Genomic DNA, 22,516 nt, shown 5'->3' with positions numbered 1-22,516 from the left:
TTGTGCAGACCAGTCCAGTGTAGTCAGTGTATTGTACTGTATCAGTCCAGGCAGATATATCCAGTGTAGCTGTAAAGTGGTGCTGTGTTGTGCAGACCAGTCCAGTGTAGTCAGTGTATTGTACTGTATCAGTCCCGACAGATATATCCAGTGTAGCTGTAAAGTGGTGCTGTGTTGTACATACCAGTCCAGTGTAGTCAGTGTATTGTGCTGTATCAGTCCAGGCAGATATATCCAGTGTAGCTGTAAAGTGGTGCTGTGTTGTGCAGACCAGTCCAGTGTAGTCAGTGTATTGTGCTGTATCACTCCAGCCATTCACAGTGTTGGTGTTCTCTGCTGCCATATATCCAGTGTAGCTGTATAAAGTGGTGCTGTGTTGTGCAGACCAGTGGTAGTGTCCTGTGTCATCAGTAATTCCAGTGATGATATACGCTCCTGCTATATATCCACTGCTGCAGTATAACAATTATAACAACCTGTTGGGTTGCATCAGACCAGTGGTGGTGTCCTGTGTCATCAGTAATTCCAGTGACGATATACGCTGCTGCTATATATCCACTGCTGCAGTATAACAATTATAACAACCTGTTGGGCTGCATCAGACCAGTGGTAGTGTCCTGTGTCATCAGTAATTCCAGTGACGATATACACTCCTGCTATATATCCACTGCTGAGGTATAACAATTATAACACCCTTTTGGGCTGCATCAGACCAGTGGTAGTGTCCTGTGTCATCAGTAATTCCAGTGACGATATACGCCACTGATATATATCCACTGCTGCAGTATAACAATTATAACAACCTGTTGGGCTGCATCAGACCAGTGGTAGTGTCCTGTGTCATCAGTAATTCCAGTGACGATATACACTCCTGCTATATATCCACTGCTGAGGTATAACAATTATAACACCCTTTTGGGCTGCATCAGACCAGTGGTAGTGTCCTGTGTCATCAGTAATTCCAGTGACGATATACGCTACTGATATATATCCACTGCTGCAGTATAATAATTATAACAACCTGTTGGGCTGCATCAGACCAGTGGTAGTGTCCTGTGTCATCAGTAATTCCAGTGACGATATACGCTCCTGCTATATATCCACTGCTGCAGTATAACAATTATAACAACCTGTTGGGTTGCATCAGACCAGTGGTAGTGTCCTGTGTCATTAGTAATTCCAGTGACAATATACGCGCCTGCTATATATCCACTGCTGCAGTATAACAATTATAACAACCTGTTGGGCTGCATCAGATCAGTGGTAGTGTCCTGTGTCATCAGTAATTCCAGTGACGATATACGCTGCTGATATATATCCACTTCTGCAGTATAGCAATGATAACAACCTGTTGGGCTGCATCAGACCAGTGGAAGTGTCCTGTGTCATCAGTAATTCCAGTGACGATATACGCTGCTGCTGCTATATATCCACTGCTGCAGTATAACAATTATAACAACCTGTTGGGCTGCATCAGACCAGTGGAAGTGTCCTGTGTCATCAGTAATTCCAGTGACGATATATGCTGCTGCTATATGTCTACTGCTGTTTGTTTCTATATGTCCATGTGCTGTTTGGGGCCTATTTTTTAAATCTGCAATCCTGTCTGACACTGCAGTGCCACTCCTAGATGGGCCAGGTGTTTGTGCCGCACACTTGTGTCGCTTAGCTTAGTCATACAGCCACCTCAGTGCAACTTTTAGGCCTAAAAACAATATTGTGAGGTGTGAGGTGTTCAGAATAGACTGGAAATGAGTGGAAATGATTGTTATTGAGGTTAATAATACTGTAGGTGAAAAATGACCCCCAAATTCTGTGATTTTAGCTGTTTTTATGTTTTTTCCCCCCCAAAAAAATCATCTAAATCCAAAACCAAAACCAAAATACGAAAGGGTGGTTTTGGCAAAACCAAGCCAAAATCACAACACGAAAATGGAATTAGAACCAAAACCAAAACACAAAAAGTGCCAGCCACACATCTCTACTCATCAGGCTTATCTACGGTTTGCACTACAGGACTGTCACTACCAGTTCCAGGCCCTGCCATTTGGTCTCTCCACGGCTCCGAGGGTATTCACCAAGGTGATGGCAGAGATGATGTTTCTCCTTCGCAAGCAAGGCGTGAACATAATTCCGTACCTGGACGATCTTCTGATAAAGGCGCCGTCCAGGGAGAGGTTGCTGGATAACATTGGCCTCTCAACCAAACTTCTCCAAGATCACGGGTGGATTCTGAACCTTCCGAAATCTCACCTAGAGTCAACACGGAGGCTCCCATTCCTGGGAATGATACTGGACACGGAGTCGCAAAAAGTGTTCCTTCCGTTGGAAAAGGCATTGGTAATCCAGTCGATGTTTCGGGATGTCCTGAAGCCAACCCGGATATCGGTGCATCTATGCATTCGAGGCGCTTCAATACGGAAGGTTTCACGCAAGACCCTTACAGCTCAATCTGTTGGACAAATGGTCCGGATCGCATCTTCAGAGGATCCGTCTGTCGCCAAAAGCCAAGATCTCTCTTCGGTGGTGGCTACAGATTTCTCACCTCATCGACGGTTTGAGGTTCGGAATTCAGGACTGGATCCTGTTAACCATGGACGCAAGCCTCAGAGGTTGGGGAACAGTCAACCAGGGGGTGCAGTTTCAAGGAAGATGGTCAAGTCAGGAAGTCACCCTTCCAATCAACATTTTGGAACTCAGGGCCATATACAACGCCCTTCTGCAGGCCTCTTATCTTCTTAAGGATAAGACCATTCAGGTCCAGTTGGACAATGTGACAGCAGCAGTGATGTACATAAACCGACAGGGCAGAACAAAAAGCAGAGCAACAATGTCATAAGTGTCAAGAACTCTCCTCTGGGCAGAAAAAAACGCTGCAGCCTTCACCCGGAGGTGTTCAGGTGCTTGACACGTCAATGGGGATATCCACAAATCGTCATGATGGCCTCTCGTCTCAATAAGAAGCTCAAGCAGTATTGTTCCAGGTCGAGAGACCCGCAGGCAGTGGCGGTGGATGCTCTGATGACTCCATGGGTCTATCAGATTGTGTACGTGTTTCCTCCACTTCCTCTGATTCCAAGAATTCTGAAAATAATAAAAAGGGAAAAGGTTCAAGAAATTCTCATTGCTCTGGACTGGCCAAGAAGGGCCTGATACGCAGACCTCCTGGAGATGCTCCTCGAAGATCCGTGGCCTCTACCTCTTCGCGAGGATCTTCTGCAACAGGGCCTATTCGTCTATCAGGACTTACCACGGCTACGTTTAAGGCATGGAAGTTGAACGGCTGATTCTAGCCAGGAGAGGGATTCCTGACAAGGTCATCCCGACTATGATCCAAGCCAGGAAGGGGGTAATGTCTAAACATTACCACCATATATAGAAGAAGTATGTCTCTTGGTTTGAGAGCAGACAATATTCTGCAGTGGAATTTCATCTGGGATGTCTCCTGCTTTTTCTGCAGTCTGGAATGGATGTGGGCCCACGCCTAGGCTCCATAAAAGTCCAGATTTCGGCATTGTCTATTTACTATCACTGACCTGGTTTGGGAGTGTTGTGGACTCTGGGCTTCTTCCGGTGACCGGGAAGAGGAACCGCTACTGGGTCGCAGTAGAGATGGCCGGATGTAGGTCTTCCTCATGCAGGATTAAGACGGCAGGCAGGAGGCACGGAGGAATACTTGAAGGTCTCCTGAAAGACAAGACTTGTAAAGATGCTGAATGCTGAGGCACAGAGGTACTGGAGGCACTGAGGTGCTGGAGGCACGGAGGTGCCGGAGGAACAGCGATGCTGAGTGCTGAGGCACAGAGGTGCTGGAGGCACTGAGGTGCTGGAGGCACAGGTATTGGAGGCACGAAGGTACGTGGGGGCGCGTGGGCGCTTGGAAGCACGGAGGTGCTTGGAGGCACAGAGGTGCTTGGAGGTACGGAGGTGCTTGGAGGCACGGAGATGCTTGGAGGCACGGAGATGCTTGGAGGCACGGAAGTGCTTGGAGGCACGGAGGTGCTTGGAGGCACGGAGGTGCTTGGAGGCACGGAGATGCTTGGAGGCACGGAGGTGCTTGGAGGCACGGGGATGCAGACACGGAGATGCAGGCACGGAGATGCAGACACGGAGATGCAGGCACGGAGACTGCAGGAACGTGGGAGCTCTGGAGATCACAGCTTCTGACGGCAGAATCGATGATACTCAGGCGCCGGGTCTCTGCCCGGCGTCTGGCTTTGAATCTCCCGCCCTTGCCTGATTGGCGGAGCGGACAGGTGACGTCAGTCCTGCTCCGCCTCCATGACCACACTCATGATGGCGGCGCCCTCGCTCCGGGAAGCCGCCGAGGAGACACACTGACCCGACGCCGGAACCCGGAGACCGCCGGGGGAGAGAGGCGCCAGGTAATCCAGATCACACGCAGGGACAAGCGCGGCCGCCGCTGCCTGCGATGTGTGACATTTACTTTCAGAAATAATTGGCATCTCTCCCTGAGGTCCAGACGTTCTTGAAAGGGGTTTTGCACATCCAGCCTCCCTTTGTGCCTCCCACGGCACCTTGAGATCTCAATTTGGTGCTGCAGTTCCTCCAATCAGACTGGTTTGAGCCGTTACAGGAGGCTGACGTAAAGTACCTTACATGGAAGACCATCACACTGTTGGCCTTGGCTTCAGCATAGACGAGTGTTGGAGCTAGGGGCGTTGTCTCACAAGGATCCCTACTTAATTTTCCATGAGGACAGAGTTGAACTCAGAACTCATCAGCAATTTCTTCCTAAGGTGGTGTCCGCGTTTCACATCAACCAACCTATTGTGGTTCCAGGTGTTACGGACACCTCTGCTACTTCAAAGTCTTTGGATGTTGTGAGGGCTTTGAAGGTGTATGTAGAGGACAGCTCGCCACAGGAAATCCGACTCTCTGTTCGTTGTCTATGATCCCAATAAAATTGGGTGTCCTGCTTCAAAGCAGTCTATTGCACGTTGGATCAGGCTCACTATCCAGCATGCTTATTCCACGGCAGGGTTGCCGGTTCCAAAATCTGTACAGGCCCACTCTACTAGGTCGGTGGGTTCTTCTTGAGTGGCTGCCCGGGGGGTCTCGGCTTTGCAGCTCTGCCGAGTAGCTACTTGGTCAGGTTCGAATACGTTTGCAAAGTTTTACAAGTTCGATACTTTGGCCTCTGAGGACCTTCAGTTTGGTCAGTCAGTTCTGCAGGAACCTCAGCACTCTCCCACCTGCTTTGGGAGCTTTGGTACTTCCCCATGGTACTAAATGGATTCCCAGTATCCCCAAGGACGTAAAGAAATAGTTTAGAGAAAATAGGATTTTAATTACCTACCAGTAAATCCTTTTCTCGTAGTCCGTAGAGGATACTGGGCGCCCGCCCGATGCTTCATTCTTCCTGCACTGTTACTTAGTTAAGTATTCTGGTTGGTTCAGCTGTTGCTGTTCATGTTTCAAGTTTGGTTAGCATGGCTTTCCTATTATTCTGTGTGTGCTGGTTCGTAATTCTTAAAGTGCCCAAGGCTCCTAGTGAACCCGTCTATACCCCATGGTACTTAATGAATTCCCAGTATCCCCTACAGACTACGAGAAAAGGATTTACCAGTAGGTAATTAAAATCCTATTATTTATCTGTTTATGCTGTTCCATCGATGTAGGGAAACTATCTGACTCTCTCCCATCGATGGCAAAAGCATTCAATTTCAGCCATAACCATCGATGATTAGGAATGATTGGTGGTCGATGGCCATCCCTAGTTAGCATGACAATGTGTGAGGTGTGGAGAGGTGGCACCATGATTCCTACTAAAATGCAGACAATGACATCCTTCCTTGTAACCTGTATTTGCAGTGACAACTGAGCGCTCCAAGACTTTCAACAGAAGGCTGACTTAATAATAATTCCATAGACATAAAACCTTATGGTTTCACATGTCCCAGTAAGGCTTCTTACACATGATCTGGCATTTCAGAAACCTGTTGTAACTCTTCCACTCAAACTCCAAAAAGCAATGAAATTCTGATCATTAAGGCTGATGCCTTAATGGACGTGTCCCTTGCGCAATACAGATATGGGGCCAAATGTCATAGAGTGAGAATTTCAGAAAGAGAGAGATTTGGTAAGGTTTTTCAGTTTTTTTTAAAGTGGCAATCATTTACACTACAAAACCATGTTTATCTTGCTGTGTAAATGATTGCCACTTTTAAAAAACCTGCAAAACCTTATCATGTGTATGAAGCCTCAATGGGACATGTGAAACCGTAAGGTTTTTTTTCTATGGAATTTCATAGCTTTTTTTCAATTTATTTTTTTAATTCAGAAATGTAATATATCACTGTAAGAATAAACATTTGGGGCCAAATGTAATGTGGTGTGATTTATCAGGTGTCTAAAAAATCGCATCAAATCACACGTTTACTAAAAATCGCAAATGTAATACAGTAGGGTGCAAATTGTTGGGTAAAAACAGGAGTCGCATGCAATGGTTTGCATTTTTTTATTAAAGGAAACATGCTGTTTTTAGTAATAAAAACATGCATTTTTTAAGACATGTTTTCATTACTTTGTGCTCTTAGCAAGAAGCATGCACAGATCAGTGTGATCCATGCATGCTTCTGTATGGAACAGTAAAGAAATAATAATAATAAAATAAAAATAAAAATGTGCAGGTCCCCCCAAAAGCATAACCAGGCACCCAAGAACCAGGGAAGAAGCCCGAGGCTGTCCCCAGCACCTGTGGGCTTTGGGTGCCGGGCTGGCATCCACAGGGTTAAAAAAATTTGAAACAACCCGTAGAACCTAATGAACGTGTTCCCTGAGGACCACTTAGCCGCCTTGCACAATTGTTCAAGGGTCGCACCACGGTGGGCCACCCAAGAAGGTCCAACCGACCGAGTAGAATGGGCTTTGATGGTATCAGGAACCGGACGACCAGCCTGTACATAAGCATGTGCAATCACCATTCTAATCCATCTGGCCAGAGTCTGCTTGGAAGCAGGCCAGCCACGTTTGTGAAAACCAAACAACACAAAAAGAGAATCTGATTTCCTAATGGAGGAAGTCCTCTTCACATAGATACGGAGAGCCCGTACTACATCCAAAGACCACTCTTTGGTAAATAACTCAGGAGAATTAAAGGCCGGAACCACAATCTCCTGGTTAAGGTGGAAGGAAGATACCACCTTGGGTAGATAACCTGGTCGTGTTCTAAGAACCGCCCGGTCATGGTGAAAAATCAAATAGGGAGACTTATAGGATAAGGGACGCAAGTCCGAGACCCTTCTAGCTGAAGCAATAGCCAGCAAGAATAACACCTTAAGGGAAAGCCACTTAAGGTCAGCAGAGGTATGAGGCTCAACCGGAGACTCTTGTAAGGCCTCCAAAACCACGACAGATCCCAAGGGGCCACAGGTGGCACATAAGGAGGCTGAATCCGCAACATACCCTGAGTGAATGTATGGACATCAGGCAGGGTAGCAATCTTTCTCTGAAACCAAACCAACAAGGCCAAGATGTGAACCTTGAGGGAGGCCAGACAAAGTCCTAAGTCCAGGCCCTGTTGTAGAAAGGCCAATAGTTTGGCCGTACTAAACTTGAAAACGTCATGATTGTGAGACGCACACCAAGTAAAGTAAGCATTCCAGACCCTATGGTAAATCCGAGCAGAAACCGGCTTACGGCCTTCGACATAGTTTGAACGACCGCCTCAGAAAAACCCTTGGCCCTCAGGACGGAAGCTTCAAGAGCCACGCCGTCAAAGCCAGACGGGCCAAATCCTGGTAAACAGAAGGGCCCTGAACGAGGAGGTCTGGTCGTTGTGCAAGTAGAAGGTGACGATCTAGCGAGAGGCCCTGTAGATCAGAGAACCAGTGCCGTCTGGGCCACGCTGGAGCGATCAGAAGTCGGATTCCTCCTTCTTGCTTGAACTTCCTTATTGCTCTGGGCAGGAGTGACACCGGAGGAAACACGTACGGCAGCCAAAAGTTCCATGGAATTGCCAGAGCGTCCACGAACGCTGCTTGAGGACCCTTGTCCTTGCTCCGAATACCGGAACCTTGTGATTGTGTCGATACGCCATCAGATCCACACCTGGAAGGCCCCACATGTCCACGAGAAGTTGAAACACCTCCGGATGAAGGCTCCACTCTCCGGCGTGTACGTCCTGATGACTGAGAAAGTCCACTTCCCAGTTCAGAACGCCCGGAATGAACACTGCGGATATGGCCGGCAGATGGCGCTCTGCCCACTGAAGAATCAGAGATACTTCCCTCATTGCCATGCGGCTTCGAGTGCCGCCTTGATGATTGATGTACGCCACCGTGGTGGCGTTGTCCGATTGTACTTGAACAGGTCGGTTCTGTATCAAATGCTAGGCCAAATTCAGTGCATTGAACACCGCCTACAGTTCCAGAATGTTTATCGGGAGTAGAGACTCCTCCTCGGTCCACCAACCTAAAGGGAGTATTGTTCTAACACCGCGCCCCGACCTCTCAGACTGGCATCCATCGTCAGCAGGACCCAGTTGGATATCCAGATGGGACGACCCTTGCTCAATCGATGGTCCTGAAGCCACCAGCTCAGTGACAGGCGGACCTTCGGAGACAAGGAGATCATGTGAGATCTGATCTGGTGAGGCAGGCCGTCCCACTTGGCAAGAATTAACTTCTGCAGAGGGCGAGAATGGAATTGAGCATACTCCACCATGTTGAAAGCCGACACAATGAGACCTAGCACTTGCATTGCCGAATGTATCGACACTTGCGGACGAGATAGGAAGCATCAAATCCTGTCCTGAAGCTTCAGGACTTTCTCCTGAGACAAGAACAACCGCTGTTTGTGAGTGTCCAATAACGCTCCCATGTGCACCATGCTCCGACAGGAACCAGGGAAGATTTCTTCCAGTTGACTAGCCACCTGTGGGCTTTCATGTACTGGACAGTCACATCTAGATGATGCAGGAGAATTTCTGGGGAATTTGCCAGGATCAACAAATCGTCCAGGTACGGCAGGATCCAGACCCCTTGACGGCGGAGTACAGCCGTCATTACTTTGGTGAAAACTCGCGGAGCCATTGTCAAACCAAAATGTAATGCCCTAAATTGGTTATGAAAGTAGCCCACTGCAAACCTCAGGTACTGCTGATGTGACATTGCAACAGGAATATGCAGGTAGGCATCCTGTATGTCCAGGGAGACCTTATAGTCCCCAGGCTCCAAGGCCAGAACAATAGAGCGTAGAGTTTCCATACGAAACTTAGAGACCCTCACATACTGGTTCAAGGACTTGAGATTGAGAATGGGCCGCGAGGACCCATTCGGTTTCGGGACTAGAAACAGCGGTGAATAGTACCCCTTGCCTCTCTGAGCCAGAGGCACCTGTACTACCACTCCTGTGGTCAGGAGGGACTGTACTCCCAAATGAAGAGTGTTTGCCTTCACCGGGTCCAAAGGGATGTCTGTCAGGCAAAATCGATGAGGGGGACATTTCTTGAAGGATATGGCGTGACCTCGAGTGACGACTTCCCTTACCCAGGCATCTGAAGTGGTCTTCAACCATTCCTGGGAAAAACCTAGAAGCTGGCCCCCCACCCTGGGATCCCCCAGGGGGAGGCCAACCCCGTCATGCGAGAGGCTTGTCAGTTTTGGAAGCAGGCTGATGGGCAGCCCAGGCTCGCTTTGGTCTGGGCTTGGCAGGTTTGGAAGTACGAGCTTGTTTCGGGTGCGCCTGTCCTTTTGCTTTACCTGGAGGATGAAAGGGCAGAGAGAAAGTACTTTTAGCCTTCTGTGCAGAAGGAGCCGTACTTGGTAGGCAAGCTGTTTTAGCAGAAGCCAGGTCAGCCACAATCTTATTGAGGTCTTCTCCAAAGAGAATGTCTCCCTTAAAAGGAAACACCTCCAGGGTTTTCTTAGAATCCATATCCACCGACCAGGATCTCAACCAAAGACTACGTCGATCCAAGATGGACGTAGTGGCAGCCTTGGCCGCCAGCACCCCGGCATCGGAAGCCGCCTCCTTAAGTTAAAGGGAAGCCGTGGCAATATATGAGAGACATTGTCTGGCATGATCAGAAGCGTTGGAAGATAGCTCCGCCTCCAGTTCCTGAGCCCATGCTTCAACAGCTTCAGCAGCCCATGTCGTTGCAATGGTTGGTCTATGCTCAGCCCCCGTTAGGGAGTAAATCGCTTTCAAATAACCCTCCACACGTCTATCCGTCGGTTCCTTCAGGGAGGTGACGGTAGTCACTGGCAGAGCTGAGGAAACTGCCATGCGTGCAACATGAGAATCTACAGGCGGAGGAGTTTCCCAATTTTTACATAGCTCCACAGAGAGAGGATAGCGAGCCAACAGTCTCATATGCGGTGTGAATTTTGTTCCCGGATTTTCCCAGGATTCCTGACGTATGTCAGCCAGGTGTTGAGAATGAGGTAAAAATAGGATTTTAATACCTACCGGTAAATCCTTTTGTCTTTGTCCGTAGAGGATGCTGGGGACACTTCAAAAACCATGGGGTATAGACAGGCTCTGCAGGAGACATGGGCACTTTAAGACTTTAAAAGGGGTGTGAACTGGCTCCTCCCTCTATGCCCCTCCTCCAGACTCCAGTTATAGGAACTGTGCCCAGGGAGACGGACATTTCGAGGAAAAAGGATTTATTTTGATTTAAACTAAGGTGAGATACATACCAGCTCACACTTCAAGCATGCCGTACAACATGGCATTCAACCCAATACATGCAACGGCATGAATAATGACAGCAACAGGCTGACTATAAATGCAACACAACATGTGTGTAACCATAACCAATAACTGCAGATACAGTACGCACTGGGACGGGCGCCCAGCATCCTCTACGGACTAAGAGAAAAGGATTTACCGGTAGGTATTAAAATCCTATTTTCTCCTACGTCCTAGAGGATGCTGGGGACACTTCAAGAACCATGGGGTTTAAACCAAAGCTCAAGAACGGGCGGGAGAGTGCGGATGACTCTGCAGCACCGATTGACCAAACAAGAGGTCCTCCTTAGCCAGGGTATCAAACTTGTAAAACTTTGCAAAAGTGTTTGAACCCTACCAAGTAGCTGCTCGAGACCCCCCAGGCAGCCGCCCAGGATGAGCCCACCTTTCTGGTAGAATGGGCCTTCACCGATTTTGGTAACGGCAATCCAGCCGTAGAATGAGCCTGCTGAATCGTATTACAGATCCAGCATGCAATAGTCTGCTTGGAAGCAGGAGCCCAAATCTTGTTGGGATCATACAGGACAAACAGAGCCTCCGTTTTCCTAATCTGAGCTGTTCTGGCTACATAAATTTTCAAAGCTCTGACCATATCTAGAGACTTAGATTCCGCTAAGGCGTCAGTAACCACTGGCACCACAATAGGTTGGTTCATGTGAAACGATGACACCACTTTTGGTAGAAATTGGTGATGGGTTCTCAACTCCACTCTATCTTCATGGAAGATCAAATAGGGGCTCTTGTGAGACAAAGCCGCCAATTCAGACACCCGCTTTGCAGAGGCCAAGGCCAACAGCATGATCACTTTCCAAGTGACAAATTTCAACTCTTACGAAAAGGTTCAAACCAATGAGATTGCAGGAACTGCAACACCACGTTAAGATCCCATGGTGGCACCAGGGGCACAAAGGAAGGTTGGACGTGCAACACGCCTTTCACGAAAGTCTGAACTTCCGGAAGGGAGGCCAATTCTTTTTTAAAGAAAATTGACAAGGCCGAAATTTGTAATTTAATTGAGCCTAACTTTAGGCCCACATCCACCCCTGCTTGCAGAAAATGGAGAAAACGGCCCATCTGAAATTATTCTGTAGGAGCCTTCTTGGATTCACACCAAGACACATATTTTCTCCAAATACAGTGATAATGTTTCGCTGTTACTTCTTTTCTAGCCTGAAGCAGTGTGGGAATTACTTCACCGGGAATACCCTTTCGGGCTAGGATTCGGCGTTCAAACTCCAAGCTGTCAAACGAAGCCGTGGTGAGTCTTGGTACACGCACGGCCCCTGCTGTAACAGATCCTCTCATAGAGGAAGAGGCCAGGGATCTCCTATGAGCAATTCCTGAAGATCTGGATACCAAGCCCTCCTTGGCCAGTCTGGAACAATGAGGATTGCATGAACCCTTGTTCTTCTTATGATCTTTATCACTTTTGGAATGAGTGGAATCGGTGGGAACACATATACCGACTGAAACACCTACGTTGTCACTAGGGCGTCCACCGCTATTGCTTGAGGTTCCCTCGACCTGGAACAATATCTCGGAAGTTTCTTGTTGAGGCGAGACGGCATCATGTCTATTGAGGAATTCCCCAACAACTTGTCACTTCTGCAAAGACCTCTTGATGCAGACGCCACTCTCCTGGATGGAGATCGTGTCTGCTGAGGAAGTCTGCTTCCCAGTTGTCCACACCTGGAATGAAGACCGCTGACAGAGCGCTTACATGCCTTTCAGCCCAGCGAAAAACTTTTGTGGCTTCTGCCATTGCCGCTCTGCTCTTCGTTCCGCCCTGGCGGTTTACGTACGCCACTGCTGTTATGTTGTCCGACTGAATCAAGACGGGCAGATCGCGAAGAAGATGTTCCGCTTGTAGAAGGCCGTTGTAAATTGCCCTTAATTCCAGAATGTTTATGTGTAGATAAGCTTCCTGGCTTGACCATTCTCCCTGGAAATTTTCCCCCTGTGTGACTGCACCTCAGCTTCGGAGACTCGCATCCGTGGTCACCAGGATCAAGTCCTGGATCCCGAAACTGCGTCCCTCTAGGAGGTGAGAGCTGTCCAGCCACCACAGGAGTGAGATTCTGGTCTTGGAAGACAGGATTATCTGTCGGTACATGTGTAGATGGAACCCGGACCATTTGTCCAACAGGTCCCACTGAAACACTCTGGCATGGAATCTGCCAAACTGAATGGCCTCGTAGGCCGCCACCATCTTCCCTAGCAACCGAGTGCATTGATGAATCGACAAGTTATCTGCCCACTTTTCAATAGCACTACTCACCCACGCCAAAGCAACGGCATGTCTGAGCAGCGTACCCGTAGTGACATAAATAGATTTCAATGTATTTTCCTGCTTACGATCCGCAGGTTCCTTTAGGGCTGCCGTGTCAGGAGACAGAAGCGCCACCTTTTTGGACAGCCGTGATACAGCTTTGTCCACAGTAGGGGGTGACTCCCACTTTTCCCTATCCCCAGAGGGGAACGGATATGCCACCAGAATTCTCTTGGGAATCTGAAACTTCTTATCAGGATTTTCCCAAACCTTTTCAAACAGCGTGTTTAGTTCATGAGAGGGAGGAAATGTTACCTCAGGTTTCTTTCCCTTATACATACAGACCCTTGTATCAGGAACAGCAGGGTCCTCCGTGATATGTAACACATCTTTTATCGCCACAATCATGTACTGAAAGCTCTTAGCCAGTTTCGGATTTAATCTGGCATCACTATAGTCGACACTGTCCGTGTCGGTATCTGTATCAGCTATCTGGGTAAAAGAACGCTTTTGTGACCCCGAGGGGGTCTGAACTTGTGACAACACATCCTCCATGGATTTCGTCCATGCCTGGGTCTGAGACTCAGACTTATTCAATCTCTTATTTAATAGAGCCACATTCGCATTCAGAGCACTCAAAACATTTACCCAATCAGGCGTCGGCGGTGCCGACAGGGTCACTCCCACAGCCGTTTCTTTCCCTAATCCAGTCTCCTCCTGGGAAGAGAACTCAGCCTCAGACATGCCGACACACGTGTACCGACACCACAAACACCATGGGCATATAGGGGACAGACCCACAGTAAAGCCTGTCAGAGAAACACAGAGGGAGTGTGCCAGCTCACAACCCAGCGCCTATCCCGGTTCTGAAACTTTTTATATAATGCCTCAGACCTGTTTGCGCTTTTATATCATTAATCCAGCACTCTAAAGACTTTTCATTGGGTGTGAACTGGCTCCTCCCTCTATGCCCCTCCTCCAGACCTCAGTTGTAGGAACTGTGCCCAGGGAGACTGACATTTCAAGGAAAGGAATTACTTAACTAGTGGTGAGATATCTACCAACTCACACCCTCAACCATGCCGCACACATGGTATTCAACATAGTTCATCCCTGTTGGCGTGTGTTAATTGCAGCAACATGCTGAAACCAAGATAACACAACTTGTGTAACTGTAATAACTAAACTGCAGGTAAAGTACGCACTGGGACGGGCACCCAGCATCATCTACGGACTAGGAGAAAAGGATTTACCGGTAGGTTATCAAAATCCTGTTTTCTCATACGTCCTAGAGGATGCTGGGGACGACATCAAGACCATGGGGTCTATACCAAAGCTCCAGTACGGGCGGGAGAGTGCGGATGACCCTGCAGCACCGATTGACCAAACTTTAGGTCCTCATCGGCCAAGGTGTCAAACTTATAGAATTTTGCAAATGTGTTTGACCCTGACCAAGTAGCTGCTCGGAAAAGTTGTAATGCCGAGACCCCCCCGGGCAGCCGCCCAGGAGGAGCCCACCTTCCTAGTAGAATGGGCATTCACCGATAACGGCAATCCAGCCGTAGAATGAGCTTGCTGAATCATACCTTTGATCCAGCGCGCAATAGTCTGCTTGGAAGCAGGACACCCAATCTTGGGGTATATTTACTAAAATTCGTATTTTTCTGAATTAGGTTAAAGTGCAAACACGAATGACATCGAATGTGTGAATTTGCAACTTTTTGAATTTTGTACGCCTCATTTACTATGCTGTCGTATTCTGCATTTTCGCTTTTTCCAATGTCGATGTCATTCGTATTTTCGGCCAGTGTTTTACGGGAGTGAATAGTAAAACACTGCCGAAATTAACACAATGAATCTCGGCCGGATCTGTGAGATCCGTGCAGGGCTTCATTGTGCACCTTTAAAAAAAAAAAATTAAAGTATTAAAAATTATGAAAAAATTTGCGTGGGGTCCCCCCTCCTAAGCATAACCATTTGAGCCGGTCCTGGTTGTACAAATATGGGGAAAAAATTGACAGGGGTTCCCCCATATTTTAACAACCAGGACCGGGCTCTGCGCCTGGTCCTGGTGCAAAAAATACGGGGGACAAAAAGCGTAGGGGTCCCCCGTATTTTTTGAACCAGCACCGGGCTCCACTAGTCAGAGAGATAATGCCACAGCCGGGGGACACTTTTATCTTGGTCCCTGTGGCCCTGGCATTAAATCACTAACTAGTCACCCCTGGCCGGGGTACCCTGGAGGAGTGGGAACCCCTTCAATCAAGGGGTCCCCCCCTCCAGCCACCCAAGGGCCAGGGGTGAAGCCCGAGGCTGTCCCCCCTCCATCCAAGGGCGGTTGACCGTGAGTAACCTCAACCGCTGACCGCAAAGTTCCCACCATTGGATACAATGGAGCGCCTATGCGCTACACTGTATCTTCAGTGCGCAGCATGACTGATAGCTCAGGAGAACACAGCCAATCAGGAGAGTGCCATGACGTGGCGCTCCCTGATTGGCTGAAGGGACCCTCTTTGACAGGAGTCACGGGGGGCCCGGCAGTCGGGGAAAGGGGTCCCATGTGTAAACATGGGACCCCTTTCAGTGCGTGTTTCGGGTTTTTCGGTTTGTTTTTTTGCCAAGTACGTGGATTACAAAGAGGACAGAGCTACACTGGATTGTGTGAGTATAATTTTATTTACAGGTACCCCGTGGATTCTACGTGGAGAAGTGGACCGAGCCTCGTTTGAACATAGGTAAGTATGTGTGTATGTAGGTGTGCATGTATGTAATAAAGTTTTACTGTCACGATGTGTGTGTTCTGTTTTTTTGGGGGTATTTTTTTGTAGTAGAACTACAGATACCAGCGGGCCAGTTTCCCCCCCGCATGCTGGTACTTGTGGTTCTCCAAGTACCAGCTTGCGGGGGAGGCTTGCTGGGACTTGTAGTACTGCTACAAAAAACAATATTCTTTTTTTTTACACTATGGCTATCAGCCCCCCATCCGCCGCCCTTGGATGGGGGGGATAGCCTAGGGCTTCACCCCTGGCCCTTGGGTGGCTGGAGGGGGGGACCCCTTGATTTAAGGGGTTCCCACTCCTCCAGGGTACCCCGGCCAGGGGTGACTAGTTAGTGATTTAATGCCAGGGCAACAGGGACCAAGATAAAAGTGTCCCCCGGCTGTGGCATTATCTCTCTGACTAATGGAGCCCGGTGCTGGTTCAAAAAATACGGGGGAACCCTACGCTTTTTGTCCCCCATATTTTTTGCACCAGGACCAGGCGCAGAGCCCGGTGCTGGTTGTTAAAATATGGGGGAACCCCTGTCAATTTTTCCCCCATAGTTTTACAACCAGGACCGGCTCAAAGAGCCCGAGGCTGGTTATACATAGGAGGGGGGACTCCACGCAATTTTTTTTCTGATTTTTAACCCTTTCACACCCCTTCTTACTGATAAACATTCACGGATCCGTGCATGCCTATCAGAACACGGTAAAAAAAACGATTTATATTTTTTCACAGCTACGTTTGGCTATTGTCGGCAGTGTTTGTGAATTAAAATTTTTTGTAAATTACCGAGTTGTATAAAATAACAGGCGCAATTAACCGATGGTGTATTCATTCGTAATTTTTTTCTTTGACTTCCAAAAAAATACGAATGCCCTCATCACTGCCAAGATTTGAGTTTAGTAAATTCCCGAGATGACACTTTGAAGAATAAACACCAAATCGGTCAAAATCGGGACTTTAGTAACTATACCCCCTTGTTGGGAACATACAGGACAAACAAAACCTCTGTTTTCCGTATTCGAGCTGTTCTAGCTACATAAATCTTCAAAGCTCTAACCACATCTAGAGACTTTGGTTGGTTTATGTGGAAAGAGGAAACCACCTTTGGAAGAAAATGTTGACGAGTTCTTAACTCTGCCCTATCTTCATGGAAGATCAGGTAAGGGCTCTTGTGGGACAAGGCCCCCAATTCAGACACCCGCCTTGCGGATGCCAACGCCAAAAGCATCACCACTTTCCAAGTGAGAAACTTCAACTCTATTTCTTGTAGAAGCTCAAACCAACCCGATTGAAGGTACTGCAACACCACATTAAGGTCCCATGGTGCCACTGGAGGCCCAAATGGAGGCTGGGTGTGCAGAACCCCTTTCACGAACGTCGGAACTTCTGGAAAGGAGGCCAATTGTTTTTGAAAGAAAACTTATAAGGTCAAAATCTGGACCTTGATTGACCCCAATCTAAGGCCCGCATCCACACCAGTCTGAAGAAAATGGAGAAAACGTCCCAACTCAAACTCTTCCGTAGGAGCCTTCTTGGATTCACACCAAGACACATATTTTCTCCAAATATGGTGGTAATGTTTAGACGTTACTCCTTTCCTGGCCTGAATAAGAGTGGGGATGACTTCCTTGGGAATACCCTTTCGGGCTAGGATCCGACGCTCAACAGCCATGCCGTCAAACGTAGCCGCAGTAAGTCTTGATACACACATGGCCCCTGCTGTAGTAGGTCCTCTCGAGGAGGATGAGGCAGAGGATCTTCTATGAACAACTCCTGAAGATCTGGATACCAAGCCCTCCTTGGCCAGTCTGGGGCAACGAAGATTGCTCGAACTCTTGTTCTTCCTATTATTTTGAGAACTTTTGGAATCAGTGGAAGTGGAGGGAAAACATATACCGACCGAAACACCCACTGGGTCACCAGTGTATCCACTGCTATTGCTTGAGGGTCTCTCGACCTGGAACAGTATCTCTGAAGCTTCTTGTTTAGACGAGGTGCCATCATGTCTACTTGAAGAACTCCCCAAAGACTCGTCACCTCTGCGAAGACTTCTTGGTGGAGGCCCCACTCTCCTGGATGGAGATCGTGTCTGCTGAGGAAGTCTTCTTCCCAGTTGTCCACTCCCGGAATGTAAATTGCTGACAGAGCTCTAACATGTCTTTCTGCCCAGAGGAGAATCCTTGTCACCTCTGCCATTGCCGCTCTGCTTTTCGTTCTGCCTTGCCTGTTTATGTACGCGACTGCTGTTACATTGTCCGACTGGATCTGCACAGGATCTTGAAGAAGATGTACCGCTTGTAGAAGGCCGTTGTAAATGGCTCTCAATTCCAGAATGTTTATGTGAAGGCAGGCTTCCTGACTTGACCATTTTCCTTGGAAGCTTTCCCCCTGTGTGACAGCTCTCCAGCCTTGAAGAATTGCATCTGTTGTTATTAGGACCCAGTCGTTGATCCCAAACCTGCGTCCCTCTAGTAGGTGAGAACTGTGTAGCCACCACAGGAGCGAAATTCTGGCTTTGGGGGGACAGGATTATTTTCCGGTGTATCTGTAGGTGGCATCCGGACCACTTGTCCAACAAGTCCCACTGGAATACTCTGGTATGAAATCGGCCAAACTGTATGTCCTTGTAGGCCGCTACCATTTTCCCCAACAACCGAATGCATTGATGGATCAACACGCTTGTTGGTTTCAATATTTGTTTGACCATTTTCTGGATTTCCAGAGCCTTTTCCACTGGAAGAAATACTCTCCGTACTTCTGTGTCCAGAATCATCCCTAAAAAGGACGGTTGTCGGTTGCAACTGCGACTTTGAAAAATTCATGATCCAACCGTGTTGTTGGAGTATTGACAGGGAGAGTGCGATGTTCTGCACCAACTGTTCCCTAGATCTCGCTTTTATCAGGAGATCATCCAGATAAGGAATTATATTGACTCCTTTTTAACGAAGGAGGACCATCATCTCAGCCATCACCTTGGTGAATATCCTCGGTGCCGTGGAGAGTCCGAACGGCAACGTCTGAAACTGGCAATGGCAATCCTGTACTGCGAATCTCAGATAAGCTTGGGGAGGAGGATAAATGGGAACATGCAAATAAGCATCTTTTATGTCTACTGACACCATGAAGTCCCCCTCTTACAGACTGGAAATCACAACCCTCAGGGATTCCATCTTGAACTTGAACCTATTCAGGTAGAGATTCAGATTTTCAGGTTTAAAATCGGTCTGACCGAGCCGTCCGGCTTCGGAACTATGAAGAGGCTTGAATAAAAAAACCTTCTCCTTACTGTGCCAAGGGTACCAGGACAATGACCTGATCCTGACATAATTTTTGAATTGCCGTTGTTACTGCCTCTCTTCCCGGAGAGAAGCTGGCAAGGTCAATTTGAAAAATCGGCATGGGGGGATGTCTTGAAACTCTAGTTTGTAACCATGGGACACTATTTGTAAGACCCATTGGTCCAGGCCAGATTGAATCCAGATTTGGCTGAAAAGTTTCAGACGTGCTCCCACCCGAGCGGACTCCCGCAAGGGAGCCCCAGCATTATGCTGCAGATTTGGCAGAAGCAGGGGTGGACTACTGCTCCTGCAACCGGGAGATGCTGCGGATTTCTTTCCTTTTCCCCTTCCCCTTCCTGCAAAAAAAAGGGGAGACCTTTGGCCCTTTTGTATTTGTTGGGCCGAAAGGACTATATGTGAGAGTGATGTGTCTTTTTCGCTGGTGTAGGAGCATAAGGCAAGAATGTCGACTTACCTGCGGTAGCCGCCGTGACTAACGCATCCAGCCCATCACCAAACAAGGCTTCACCTTTATACGGGAGAGCCTCCATATTTTATTTTGGAATCTACATCAGCATTCTACTGGCGAATCCACAACGCCCTCCGAGCCGATACTGCCATGGTAGCGGTTCTTGATCCCAAGAAACCAATATATTTCATGGATTCTAGTACGTACGCAGCAGCGTCTTTGATATGACCTAACGTTAGGAGTATCTCGTCTCCATCTATTGTGTCAATGTCTAATGACAAGTTTTCTGATCACTTTTCAATAGCACTACTCACCCACTCACAGACAATGGTAGACCTGAGTAGTGTCCCATTGGCCACATCAATAAATCACTTCACTCACTTGCGGTCTGTCGGCTCCTTAAGTGAAGCCATTCTAGGCGCAGGAAGAAACACCTTTTCTCTTTTATGACAGGGCCCTGTCTAAAATGCGGGGTGACTCCCACCTTTTTTGGAAAAAGGTAAGCTGCCTGAATTCCTTTTGGGAATCTGAAATTTCTTCTCAGGTTAAATCAGACCTGAGGTGGAGGGAAAATGACATTACTTCTTTACTAAAGTAAACCCTCTCCTTGTGGTAAAAGAGGGGGCTTCGTAACTTCTAACACCTCCTTTATAGCTAAAACATGTTTTGAATGCCTTTTTGCTAACTTAGGACCTATTTCCCTGGAATCACTAGTGTCGACACAGGAATCAGAGTCCGTGTCGGTATCAGTTTGTACTACTTGTGCAAATTTGTATGTGACCCAGAAAGGTCCCTGTGGATGAAAGGCAGAACTATTAAAAATCACATCTTCAACAGAATATTTTCATTTTCTGTATGAGATTCAGTCCAACCTCTTACTGATATGATTCACACTATCATGTAACCTTTTCACCCAGTCAGGCTCTTGGTGTCATATTACACCTCTCTGTCCCTAACATGTCTCCACAGAGTTCCCTGCCACAGACATGTCACACACGTCCAGAACCACACCACAGACACTCCGGGACTTATAGGGGGACAGACCCACAGTAAAATCTGTCAGAGGGACACAGATGGGACTTGCCAGTTCACAACCCAGCGCCAGTAACACAATGTCTGTGAATACAAAATGCCCACTGACATTCAGCGCTTTTATAATGTTAATCACACAATTATATAGCACCAAATTCACTGTGCCCCCCCCCCCTGTTTTGCACCCTGATACTTGTTCAGTAGTGGAGGAGGACCAGCCTGAGGAGGAGAGAAAATGGCGCTGAGCACTGTGCTGGCTGACTGAGGAGGAAGCTCCACTCTTCAATGGTGTGTTTCTCCTCAGCTTTTATGAGGTAATTTTTTATACTGGTGGGGGTAGGACTGTGCCTCAGCAACTTATGCCCCTTATTTATGCCAGTTTCCATAGGTTTCATGCTGCCCTGGGCGCCGTCCACCCGCACCCTGCACCCTGGAGTGCCTGTGTATGTGTGGGCAACATGGCGCGCTGCGCTCCCGCCAACCGCGTGGTTCCTTTAGCCGTCACTTTCTTGATTGAAGATCTGTCTTCTAACACTCACCTGTCTTCTGACTTCTGGCTCTGTGAGGGGGGTGACGGCGTGCTGTGGGAGTGAGCATCTAGGCACGGCTAGCGTTCAGTTCCCTTCAGGAGCTAATGGTGTCCTGTCAGCCAGAAGCAGAGCCATGAAACTCTTTAGGAAGTTGGTTCCTACTTCTGCCCCCTCAGTCCCACGAAGCAGGGAGTCTGATGCCAGCAGATCTCCCTGAAAATAAAAAACCTAACATAAGTCTTTTCAGAGAAACTCAGTAGAGCTCCTCAGAGTGCATCCAGTCGACCTGGGCATATTTCTAAAACTGAGGTCTGGAGGAGGGGCATAGAGGGAGGAGCCAGTTCACACCCAATGAAAAGTCTTTAGAGTGCCCATGTCTCCTGCGGATCCCATCTATACCCCATGGTCTTGGTGTCGTCCCCAGCATCCTCTAGGACGTATGAGAAACTTGTTTAACCACCTTCTTACGTTTAAATCTGTCCGGATTTTTAGAGACTGCCGCACGCTCAGGTTCATCAGAGACTTGAAGAATGAGCCTGATAGCCTCAATCAAATCAGGGACATCCACCAGTGACTTCCCTTCCCCATCAGAAGCATCAGAGTCAGTGTCTGTGGGGTCAGTATATGCACCATCCTCCTCAGAGGACGTGTCCGGAACAGCGGTGGATTGTGAGGAAGTAGCAGCCCGTTTAGAAGATGTCTTAGTCTTAGGTGGGCGAGAGTGAGACTTATTTTTAGTCAGCGATCGGTTCAAGTGCTGTAACTGAGATGAATTTTGATCCGCCCATGGCGGATTGACTGCAGGGACCATAAACTGCTGCACAGGCATAGGAGGTCCCACAGGGGGCATAAGTTTTGTTACCAGCATATTTAATAACATAAAGAAGGTAGCCCAAGGTGGGTCATTAGTGGCCCCTGGTGCTACAGACCCACTGGGACGTAAGGAACCCCCTGAACCTGAACTCTCCGTTGCCATGTTCTCCTCAAAAGTGTCTGCAGCATCACCACCACGCAATGTGGGAGAAGCCCCAGTACCGTTGCCCTGTGTAGCTGACATAATGATAAGCTCAATATCAGGCAACCTAGTACAATATTAGCAGCAATATACCTAGCAAGAACTCCCAGTGTAGTGCGTCAGCACAAACCGGGAATTCAAGAGATATATGGTGACTATAAATCACAAAGAAAAATACACAATAAGTATATCTTGTGAAATACCTATATCAGTTAACAAACCTGACGCACTTAGCCCCCTCAGGTTACAGAATATAGTAGTAGCAAGCTGAGTGAAAATAAGATTTTACTCACCGGTAAATCTATTTCTCGTAGTCCGTAGTGGATGCTGGGAACTCCGTAAGGACCATGGGGAACAGCGGCTCCGCAGGAGACTGGGCACAACTAAAGAAAGCTTTAGGACTACCTGGTGTGCACTGGCTCCTCCCACTATGACC

The sequence above is a fragment of the Pseudophryne corroboree genome, chromosome 9 (assembly GCF_028390025.1).
Source record: "Pseudophryne corroboree isolate aPseCor3 chromosome 9, aPseCor3.hap2, whole genome shotgun sequence".
NCBI lineage: Eukaryota > Metazoa > Chordata > Amphibia > Anura > Myobatrachidae > Pseudophryne > Pseudophryne corroboree.
This window is presented reverse-complemented; position numbering follows the sequence as displayed.